The sequence below is a fragment of the Hyaena hyaena genome, unplaced genomic scaffold (assembly GCF_003009895.1).
Source record: "Hyaena hyaena isolate Hyena2069 unplaced genomic scaffold, ASM300989v1 scaffold_311, whole genome shotgun sequence".
NCBI classification, from domain to species: Eukaryota; Metazoa; Chordata; class Mammalia; order Carnivora; family Hyaenidae; genus Hyaena; species Hyaena hyaena.
Window position 1 is genome coordinate 748,654 of NW_024080944.1, and position 11,976 is coordinate 760,629.

Genomic DNA, 11,976 nt, shown 5'->3' on the forward strand with positions numbered 1-11,976 from the left:
ATAGAGTGTCCACCGACTGGCACCTGCCACAAGAAAAACATTGCATAAGATGTTCCACAGATTCTACTTACTTCATTCCCATGACCATCCTAACACTCATGCTATTATAGTTCCCATTTTACAGAGGGGGAAATGAGGCACAGAGAGCTAAAGTGCTTACGTAAAGTAAGACAAATCTAAGAGGCAGAGGCAGGATTCACATCCAGATCTGGAAAAGCCCCAGACTGTTTTCTTTACCTTTCACCAGGCACTCTGATCTACTTGTCTCCGTGGGAAGTGCCAGGTTTCTCTACAGTGGGGGAGTTCATGGAATCAAGAACTGAAACATTTCCCAAGAAAATTAGGAGGCCACAGCCAATAATAACTACAGAGAAAATATTGCCACAAACTGTGGTGCTTTTGATAATTCTCTCAAGAGAAGATGCATTATGTCAGTTTATCATTTTAAATAAATTCTCAACAAGCTATTTACCTGTCAGTCTGTATCTGTGGAGACTGTTTTTGTAACATCAGATAAATGAGCAATTAGAGACTTTAAAAGGCTCTTAAATGTGGTAGAGCTTATAAACCTAAACTCCCAGGAACAGTAAATGTCACATCAAATGGCTTCAGTACACATTTCCTGTCTACGCTTTGTTTCAACAGCTGTAATATGGCACTCCGTTTCCGAGTCTGAACATACCTGTCTTTCAGCAGGACATAATAGGAAAATTGGGAACTTGGGACATAGGTCCCTTGGACTCTAGACCCACCTGTCCTTGGATGATCTTGACCAAGTAAACATTTCTCTCAGTTTTTTGCTAATAAAATGAGAGGGTTGCAACTCGAATATTATGAAGAGTTCTCCAAGCTCTAATGGTCTATAGCTTCACAAACCTATGACTTTGACTATGCATAGCATCAATCTTTATACTTACCTATTCAGGATCCTACACAAATGCAAGTTTAGCCCTCAATAAATATTAGTTATCATTGTCATCATCATTATTACCAGATGAAGTCATCAAGTCTATCCATAGCAAAAGAAGAACCAGGATCTAAAATTCTACCATTAGAGTCTCATTTCTTTTGTTTTAAAAGGTTTTAAATATCTCAGATAGGAAAAATGCTCTACAAAATTGGTTGAAGAAGTGGAAACTTTTTATAGTAAAACTCTTTAATGAGCCCTTATAAACAATAGATATTGAGTTTTTCTGGAAGTGGGGAATAGAACAGGGACAGGGCGAATGGGCACGGATACCTGGAAGTTTCTCCACTTATTTCTTTCACTCTCATATGGACACCAAGGCACTGCTTCAAAACCCTGTGATTCCTCAGAAGACCATTTACAATTCATTTCTTTAAGCCAATACCGTTTGTCCTCTTTACAGATTAAGGAGCCAATAAAGACTAAGATGAGTGGTTGAAAATGGAGAACAGTGGGGTAGATACAGAGGAGTCCAGATTCTAGGATGGAAGGGAGATGAAAGAAGCTAACCTTTACTGAGGGTCCATTGTGTATTTTGCCAGATCCTTTAAATGTGCAATAAGGGGAAAGCATTTACATTATACATATTTACCAAGGCCTGGTTCCCATGTCAATCCCTTTTCTTGTGCACCAGATCCCATCCTCACTTCTCTTCTGAGGACATGCTCTCTCCTACATCAGTATCTCCCACCCGAATCACAGCTGTGGCTTCCTGCCTCCCACAGATCCACAGTGTGCTGTCAGTGTGGCACTCTGATCAGAATCTGCAATCTTTGTGCTCAGCTCAGAGTAAAAGCCAAAGTCCTCCAGTGGCCTTCAAGAGCTGTGTGATTTGGTCCTGATGCTATCTGGCCTCACCTCCTGGTTCCGACCCCCTCACACTCTGATGCAGGCATGCTGGCTCCCTTCTGTTCCAGGAAGATCCCAGGCACACTCCTGCCACAGTACCTTTGGACCCTGGGACACTCTTCTACAGATATCCACATGGCCCTCTTTCTACCTCCTGTAAGGCTTCTCTCCAATGCTCCCTTCTCAACAAGTTTCCCTATTTAACATGACCACCCACTCACCCACTTGGGCACTTTGACCTCCCCTCCTGTTAAGCCAATTCATACACTGAAGTCTTAACCCCATGAGCTCTCAATGTGATCTTATTTGGAAATAGGGTCATTGTCAATGTAGTTAGTTAAGATGAGGTCAGGCTGGAGTCATGTGGGTCCCTAATTCAACATAACTGGTGTCCTTATGAACAGGCGAAATTGGGACACGGAGATAGACATGCCCACAGGGAGAATGACACGTGAACACTGAGATTTTTTTTTTCTTAAATAGTTTATTGTCAAGTTGGTTAACATATAACACCCAGTGGTCATCCCAACAAGTGCCCTCCCCCATGCCCATCACCCCCCTTCTCCTCTCCCCCACTCCCATCAGCCCTCATTTTATTCTCAGCATTCAAGAGTCTCTCGTGGTTTGACTCCCACCCTCTCTCCAACTATTTTTCCCCTTCTTCTCCCTCATGGTCCTCCGTTAGCTTCCTCCTAATCCACCTATATGTGCAAACATAGGGTATCTGTCCTTCTCTGCCTGACTTATTTCGCTCAGCATAACACCCTCAAGTTCTATCCATGTTGTTACAAATGGCCAGATTTCGTTCTTTCTCATTGCCATGTAGTATTCCATGGTATAGATATACCACATCTTCTTGATCCATTCGTTAGTTGATGGACATTTATGCTCTTCCCATGATTTGGCTATTGTTGAGAGTGCTGCTATGAACGTTGGGGTCCATGTGCCCCTCTGCATCAGCTCTCCTGTATCCCTTGGGTAAATTCCTAGCACTGCTATTGCTGGGTCATAGGGGAGTTCTATTGTTAATTTTTTGAGGAACCTCCACACTGTTTTCCAGAGGGGCTGCACCAGTTTACATTCCCACCAACAGTGTAGGAGGGTGCCCATTTCTCCACATCCTCGCAGCATCTAGAGTCTCCTAATTTATTCATTTTAGCCACAACACTGAGATTTTTCTGCCACCCGCCAAGGAACAGCCAAAGACCAGGAGAGCCACCTGGGACAGATCCTTCCCAGACACCTGCATCTCAGAACTCTGGCCTCCAGAACTGTGGGCCAACACATTTCTGTTGCTCGTGCCACTCAGTCTGTGATACTTTGTTACTGCAGCCCTAGAAACTAATACACTCCCTCTGTTCTGCTTTTCCTATTTCCCATGAGACTTTCTAATGTGTCACACAATATCATCTCTTCCTTTTTTAAGAAATATAATTTCTTGTGGAGTTAGCTAATATACAGTGTATATAGTGTGCTCTTGGCTTTGGGAGTAGATTCCTAGGATTCATCGCTTACATACAACACCCAGTGCTCATCGCAACAAGTGCCCTCCTCAATGCCTATCACCCATTTCCCCCTCTCCCATCCCCCTTAGTTTGTTCTGTGTATTTAAGAGTCTCTTTATGGTTTGCCTCTCCCTTGTTTGAAACTATTTTTCCCCTTTCCTTCCCCCATGATCTCCTGTTAAATTTCTCAAATTCCACATCTGAGTGAAAACATGATATCTGTCTTTCTCTGACTGACTTATTTCACTCAGCATAATATCCTCCAGTTCCATTCACATGGTTGCAAGTGGCAAGATTTCATTCTTTCTCATTGCCAAATAGTATTCCATTGTATATATAAATCACATCTTCTTTATCCAAAAATTTGTATGGAACCACAAAAGACCCTGAATAGCCAAAGTAATGTTGAAAAAGAAAACCAAAGTGGAAGGCATCACCATCCCAGACTTTAGCCTCTACTATAAAGCTGTAATCATCAAGACAGCATGATATTGGCACAAAAACAGTATGGAATGAAATAGAGAACCCAGAAATGAACCCACAAATGTATGGCCAATTAATCTTTGACAAAGCAGGAAGAATATCCAGTGGAAAAAAAGACACTCCCAGCACTCTTTAGCAAATGATGCTGGGAGAACTGGACAGTAACATGCAAAAGAATGAAACTGGATCACTTTCTTACACCATATACAAAAATAAATTCAAAATGGATGAAAGGCCTAAACGTGAGACAGGAAACCATCAAAACCCTAGAGGATAAAATAGGCAACAACCTCTTTGACCTCAGCCACAGCAACTTCTTACTCAACAGGTCTCCAAAGACAAGGGAATTAAAAAGCAATAACGAATTAGTGGGACCTCATCAAGATAAAAAGCTTCTGCACTGCAAAGGAAACAATCAACAAAACTAAAAGCAACCGATGGAATGGGAAAAGGTATTTGCAAATGACATATCGGATAAAGGGTTAGTATCCAAAATCTATAAGGAACTTACCAAACTCAGCACCCAAAAAAACAAATAATCATTTTTTTCTTTTAATGTCTATTGTCTATCTCCTCCTTCTGGATTATAATATAACCTCTGAAGCGGCACAGATCTTGGTCTACTTTGCTCACTGGTGTCTAATATAAGTGGATTAAGCAATGCTTCCAAATGAATGATTAAACAAATACAGTTACCTCCTTCTATGTTCTCCAGAAACTATCATAAAATCCAGCCTTACTCTTGTGTGCCTCAGTTCTCAGGCTTGTCTTTCCTGACTGACAACCCTCCCCCACCATACCCACTCTCACTGCCCATCTTCCCACCTGGAGGAACAATAACAGCATGTTGAGGGGGGTGAGGCCCAAGAGGATGCAGTTACCCTCATGTTGTAGGTATTTAATTCTCATATTAGCCCTGTGAAGCATACACTGTAATCCCATTTTATGGATAAAGACACTGAGGTTCATAAAAGTTAAGTAATATGCCCATAGCATCCTGTGTGGAAAACACTGACACATGCTGACCTATTCTCTTCCTTCTTTTCTTTAGCATGGCAGCCTCTGAGAGGCAGGAACAGCATGGTCATCTCTGTTTTCCAAGTGTGCAGGCCAGGCTGGCACACAATAGGTGCTTCGTGAACACTGCTGGACTCTCCACTGTGACACCCTGGCAAGCGGCAAAGCTGGGGTGCAGCACAGCTTGGCCCACGGCCCACGCTCCTGCCACAGAGCCTGCCCTGACAGCAGAACAGGAGCCAATCACAGCTGCCTTTTATTTTTCCAAAGTTTTTCAGCAGCCTCATCTCCTCATCATCCACCCAAAGCACTTTCCCCCTCCCCCTGGCCCTAAGTAACCATGTTAACACCTGCTGGACACCCTCCCATACACACAAATACAAATGTGCCTGCGTAGAATTTCCCCTTTATTTTTTTTTAATGAGGTCTCCTACATCCGTGTGTGCATCTCACTTTTCTCATTCAGCAACATTACTGAAAACTCATCCAAGGTGAAGGTTTGCCTCGAAATATTTCCTTTTAATGAATGCATGGTGTCACAATTTATTCAACCGTATGTCACTGTTGAGTATTCAATTTATTTCCAGAATCTTTTTTCCCTTGTGTTAGTTTTGCTACATTAAACATGCATACATGGATAACATCTATGGATAGATTCCCAGGAGTGAGACTATTATATTAAAAATTAATTGTATTGGGGCCCCTTAGGTGGCTAAGTTGGTTGAGAATCTGACTCTTGATTTCATCTCAGGTCATGATCTCATGGTGTGGGACTGAGTCCCATGTCAGGCTCCATGCTGAGTATGCAGCCTTCTTAAGATCCCTCCGCCCACCCTCTCTCTGCCTCCACTCTCCCTAAAACCAATCAATCAATCAATCAAGTAAAAAGATCTCTCTCAAAAAATTAGATGTATGTATGCTTCTATTGCTTATATAATGGAAATTCTCAAACAGATAAAAGTAAAGGAAACCAAATAATGAGCCCCCCTATGCTTAATGCTCACAACTTCAGTGGTTATGAACTCATGGCCAATCTGGTTTCATCAACTCCATTACCCACAGTCTAGAATATGTTGGAGGAAAATTGAAATTCTACCACAAAATCTGTAAATATTTCTGCCTGTATCTCTAAATGTTGAGAACTTTTGAAAATAATATTACCACAATACCATCATCAAACCTAAAAGATTAATAATTATTTCTTCCTACACCCTGTCTTCAGGCAGTGTTCAAATTCCCTCAGTTGAACCATAAACAATAAATATTTTTACAGTTTGCTCAAACCAGAATCTTATTAAGTTTCAAGAATTGCAATTGGTTAATATGTCTCTTGTCTCTTAAGCCCCTTTAATTTATAAATGTTCCTCTTTGTGTGTGTGTGTGTGTGTGTGTGTGTGTCCCTTGCAATATCTTTCTTGAAAAAAAATGGTCATGAGGTGACTGGGTGGCTTGGCTCAGTCAGTTAAGCCTCTGACTGTTGATCTCACAGTTTATAAAATTGAGCCCTCTATTGGGCTCTGTGCTGACAGCAGAGTCTGCTTGGGATTCTCTCCCTCCCCTGACGCCATCTCTCTCACTGATACACAAAATAAATAAACTTAAAAAAAAATTTTAGGAGTCACATGCTTAAATGCAGGCCTAGGCCACTCTCCCCTATTATGATTTTACCCTGTGTGCTCTCTCTCTCAAAATAAATAAATAAGGAGGAAAGGGAGGAAGGGAGGGAGGGAGGGAGGGACAAAAAAGTCATTTGTGCTGAACAGTGTTCCACAATTTGCATTTTACAAACTGCCTCACCCCAATATCATCCTGTCACCAACAACTGTTATTTAGATCTAGAAGTTTGATTGGAATCAGGTTGGAACTCTACAAGAATACTTCATAGGTGGTTCTGTATACTTCCATCAGGAGCACACAATGTCTGGCTGTCCCTATTTTGTGTTATTAGCAGTCACTGATAATATTGCCTAGATTCATCTTTTCTGTAGGAGATAAATGCAAATGGATGGAATCTTAAGTTCATCATTCTTCATTTCTCAGCTGGGATACTTCTATAAAGAGAAAACTCCCCACTAAGGCACAACCAATATAACAAAGTCTGGATAAATTATTCTTTCCCTTCGCTTACCAGGTTTCAAAATAACAAATTAGTTTCCTAGTATCACCTAAATGAGGGTTGGTGGGATTTTTGTTCTCTTTCAATTATCTTTATAAACTTGCAGATTTTCAAATGCGAATAACGGGTTACAAAACTCATTCTCTTTCTCTACAGAAAAATGACCTTGGGTTAACTTTCTAGCTCTGTTCCCCTGGAAACCTAATAAAGGTGGAATGCCATCTATGTTACCAGGCAACATTGCTTATGGTAAAAATGACCTCTAATTAGTAAACTATACCTGGCTTGGGACGACTGTGAATTAACTATAAATACCCAGTGAGAATCCATAGTTTGAGGGCCTCTAATGCAGTGTATTATTGTAACTAGGTATGTCCCTTGCCAGGCCTACTGAAAGCTATTCCTTTGGGAGGAAATAAAACATATTGGCTCATATGGGGGAATGGAGCCTATAAACCAGAGTAGCTCCTATACTCATTTAAAGTGGGCCAGATTCCCCAAGAAACAGACTATGAAATGGAAATTTGTAGACAGGAGGTTTATTGGAGAAGACTCGGGGAGTGAGGGAGATCAGATTTTGCAGAGGAAAGAGTTAAACTACAGTATAGTTTCAACTGTAAACCTCAGCCAATCCAATTGGACTTCCTCAGTAGCTGGGATGGCCATTTAAAGTCCTAATTTAGTAAGGTCTGCTCCCTGAATAGGAGCATAATCCTGGGCAAAGCAGCTATTCTCCACTGAATGCAATCCCCAAAGATTGGTTCAAGTGTGACCTGTGAGCAGCCAGCACTCAGTCTTACCAAGGATCCCTAGGCTGTGTACCACAGCATCACTACACCTGCTCATTTTGTCTCATTCCTTCACACCTGAGCCATCACACCTACCTCTGCCCTGCTGGCATGCTGTCCTTCCTGCCCTGTATCCACTAGCAGACCTGCTCAGTTTTGTAAAACGTAGATCTAAACCCACATTTATCTTGTACATTTCCTGCCCTAGACCTAGTATCATCCATTTCTCCAAAGAGCCTGGCTTCCTTTTAGTCATATTCAGGACCACAATCCGGGAGATGGAGGGGCTCACTACTACTGGATAAGTCATGGTTTCTGGGCCTTTTCAGTGGCTGGAGTTAAGAAATACACTGTTTTGCTTTGTTTTGTTTTGTTTTCACATAAAATTAATCATGAGTTTCATATTCAGGACTACATAATTTTCTTAACTTCATCTGTATGCCCTTCCCCCTTGCCCAAAATGGGGATTCTCACTGACATCAACCTAATTTCTCATTTGCTTAACTGTACATATAAAGCCCTACCCATGTAAGATTTCCAGAATAACAATACCAAAACTATATTACTGAAAGAATTTAAGATTTCTCTTTGCTTTATTTATTTGTTTTGTTTCCCCTTAGGGATTAATGTGCAACACACACACACACACACACACACACACACACACACCCAGGATATACCATCAAATTACTATGTTTTAAACTAACTTAAAATAATTCCTCTTCATATGTGCCACCAACTCAATTCACAGATTCATTTGTTTCATCTTGCTTTAATTTTTAGGATTGGCTTTTTAGTTTAATTTTGTTCTACAATTATGTAAAATATTTAAGCAGTTTCAAAATCAATTCTATAAATTAGGTCATAGAGGTCCCTCATCTTTTTTCTGCCCTCCCTGATAAATCTAAGCTTGTGGTTTATTTTTCAATATCATAGGAAAAGATTAACCAATGACTTAAGACCTTTCCTGAAATGAATAGTAGCATATTACACACACATTTCTACACCAGCCTTTTTGCACTCAATAATATATTTGAGAAATCATTCTGAAACAGTCAACAGAGGTCTTTTTCATTCTTTTATATAACTGCATTAGACAGTGGATATTCCTGCATGGATATGTTTTGGTGTGTGTGGATGTATGTTAGTTTATTTGATCAGCTCCCTATTGATGGGTATTTGGATTGTTTCTCATTTTATGCTAACAAAATAGTGCTATTATAAATAACACCATGAGTGAAGCTCTCTCTTTTCTTTTTTTCTTTTTTCTTTTTTGCCAGTGTATCTTTGGAAGAGATTCTTGTAATTGGAATTGTTGAGTAAACAGATGTAATTTTGAGATCCCACTTTCATACCCACTATGATGGCTATAATAATAATAATTTTAAAAGAACAATAACAAATTTTTGCAAGAGTGTAGAGAAATTGTAACTCTCATATATTGCTGAGGGGAATGGAAAGATGTAAAATGGTGCATCTGTTTTGGAAACAGTTTGGTATTTCCTCAAAAAGTTATAAACAGAGTTACCATATGACCCAGCAATTCCACTTCTAGGTATATACTCAGGAGAACTCAAAACATTTTCCTACAAAAGCCTGCACACAAATGTTCACAGCAACATTACTCGTAATAGTCAAGAAGTGGAAAAAACACCTATGGCCATCAATGGATAAACAAAATATTTTATATATCTACAAAATTATTCAGCCATAAAAAAATAAAATACTGACACTTGGTAAAACATGGATGACCCTTGAATACATTATGCTCAGAAGCCAGATACAAAAAGCCGTATAAGATTCAATTTATATGAAATGTCCAAACTAGGCAAGTCCACAGAGACACAAAGTAGATAAATGATTGCCCAGGGCTGTGGGAAGGGAGTATAGAAAGTGATGGTATCTTTTTGGGGTGGTGAAAATATCCTGGATTTAGAGAGTGGTGATGGTTGCACAATCTTGTGAATATACCAAAAATCATTACATTGTTCACTTTACTTTTATTATAGTTTGTCAAGTTGGTTTCCATACAACACCCAGTGTTCATCACAAGTACCCTCCTCCATACCCACCACCCCTTTTTCCCTCTCCTCAACTCCCGTCAACCTTCAGTTTGTTCTCAGTATTTAAGAGTCTCTTATGGTTTGCCTCCCTCCCTCTCCTTAAATATTTTTTTCCACTTCCCCTCCCCTATGGTGCTCTGTTAAGTTTCTCCTGTTCCACATATGAGTGAAAACATATGGTATCTGTCCTCTGCTTGACTTATTTTGCTCAGCATAACACCCTCGAGATCCATCCACGTTGGCCAGATTTCACTCTTTCTTATTGCAATGTAGTATTCCATTGTTTATATAAACCACATCTTGATCCATTTGTCAGTTGATGGACATTTATGCTCGTTCCATGATTTGGCTGAGAGTGCTGCTATGAACATTGAGGTACACATGCCCCTATGCATCAGCACTCCTATATCCCTTGGGTAAATTCCTAGCAGTGCTATTGCTGGGTCATAGGGGAGTTCTAGTGTTAATTTTTGAGGAACCTCCACATTGTTTTCCAGAGCAACTGCATCAGTTTGCATTCTCACCAACAGTGTAAGATGGTGCCCATTTCTCCACCTCCTCACCAGCATCTAGCGTCTCCTGATTTGTTCATTTTAGGCACTCTGACTGGTGTGAGGTGGTATCTCAGTGTGGTTTTGATTTGTATTTCACTGATGAGGAGGGATGTTGAGCATTGTTTCATGTGTCTGTTGGCCATGTGGATGTCCTCTTTGGAGAAGTGTCTGTTCATGTCTTCTGCCCATTTCTTCACTGGATTGTTTGTTTTTTGGGTGTGGAGTTTGGTGAGTTCCTTAAAGATTTTGGGGACTAACCCTTTATCTGATATGTCATTTGCAACTATCTTTTCCCATTCCGTTGGTTGCCTATTAGTTTTATGGATTGTTTCCTTTGCCATGCAGAAGCTTTTTATCTTGATGAGGTCCCAATAGTTCATTTTTGCTTTTGATTCCCTTACCTTTGGATATGTGCAGAGTAAGAAATTGCTGCGGCTAAAGTCGAGGAAGTTGTTTCCTGCTTTCTCCTCTAGGGTTTTGATGGTTTCCTGTCTCACATTCAGGTCCTTCATCCATTTTGAGTTTATTTTTGTGTATGGTGTAAGAAAAAGGTCGTTTCATTTTTTTGCACGTTGCTGTCCAGTTCTCCCAGCACCATCTGTTAAAGAGGCTGTCTTTTTTCCATTGGATACTCTTCCCTGCTTTGTCAAAGATTAATTGGCCATACATTTGTGGGTCCAATTCTGGGTTCGCTATTCTTTTCCATTGGTCTATGTGTCTGTTTTTGTGCCAGTACCATACTGTCTTGATGACAGCTTTGTAGTAGAGGCTAAAGTCTGGGATTGTGAGACCTCCCTTTCTGGTTTTCTTCTTCAATATCACTTTGGCTATTTGGGGTCTTTCGTGGTTCCATACAAATCTTAGGATTGTTTGTTCTAGCTTTGAGAAGAATGCTGGTGCAATTTTGATTGGGATTGCACTGAATGTATAGACTGCTTTGGATAGTATTAACATTTTAACAGTGTTTATTCTTCTAATCCATGAACATGGAATGTTTTTCCATTTCTTTCTGTCTTCCTCATAAGTTTTCTATAGTTTTCAGCATAGAGATCTTTTACATCTTTGGTTAGGTTTATTCCTAGGTATTTTATGGCAATTGTGCATGGGATCAGTTTCTTGATTTCTCTTTCTGTTGCTTCATTATTGGTGTATAAAAATACAACTGATTTCTGTATGTTGATTTTGTACCCTGCGACTTTGCTGAACTCATGGATCAGTTCTAGACTTTTGGTGGAGTCTGTCATATTTTCCATGTAGAGTTCATGTCATCTGCAAAAAGTGAAAATTTGACTTCATCTTTGCCAATTCTGATGCCTTTTATTTCCTTTTGTTGTCTGACTGCTGATGCTAGGACTTCCAGCAGTATACAACAGTGGTGAGAGTGGACATCCCTGTCGTGTTCCTGATCTCAGAGGGAAAGCTCTCAATTTTTCCCCATTGAGGATGATATTAGCTGTGGGCTTTTCATAAATGGCTTTTATGATGTTTAAGTAAGTTCCTTCTATTCTGACTTCCTTGAGAGTTTTTATTAAGAAAGATGCGGTATTTTGTCAAATGTTTTTTCTGCATCTATTGACAGGATCATATGGTTCTTATCTTTTCTTTTGTTAATGTGTCACATTGATTTTTTTTTT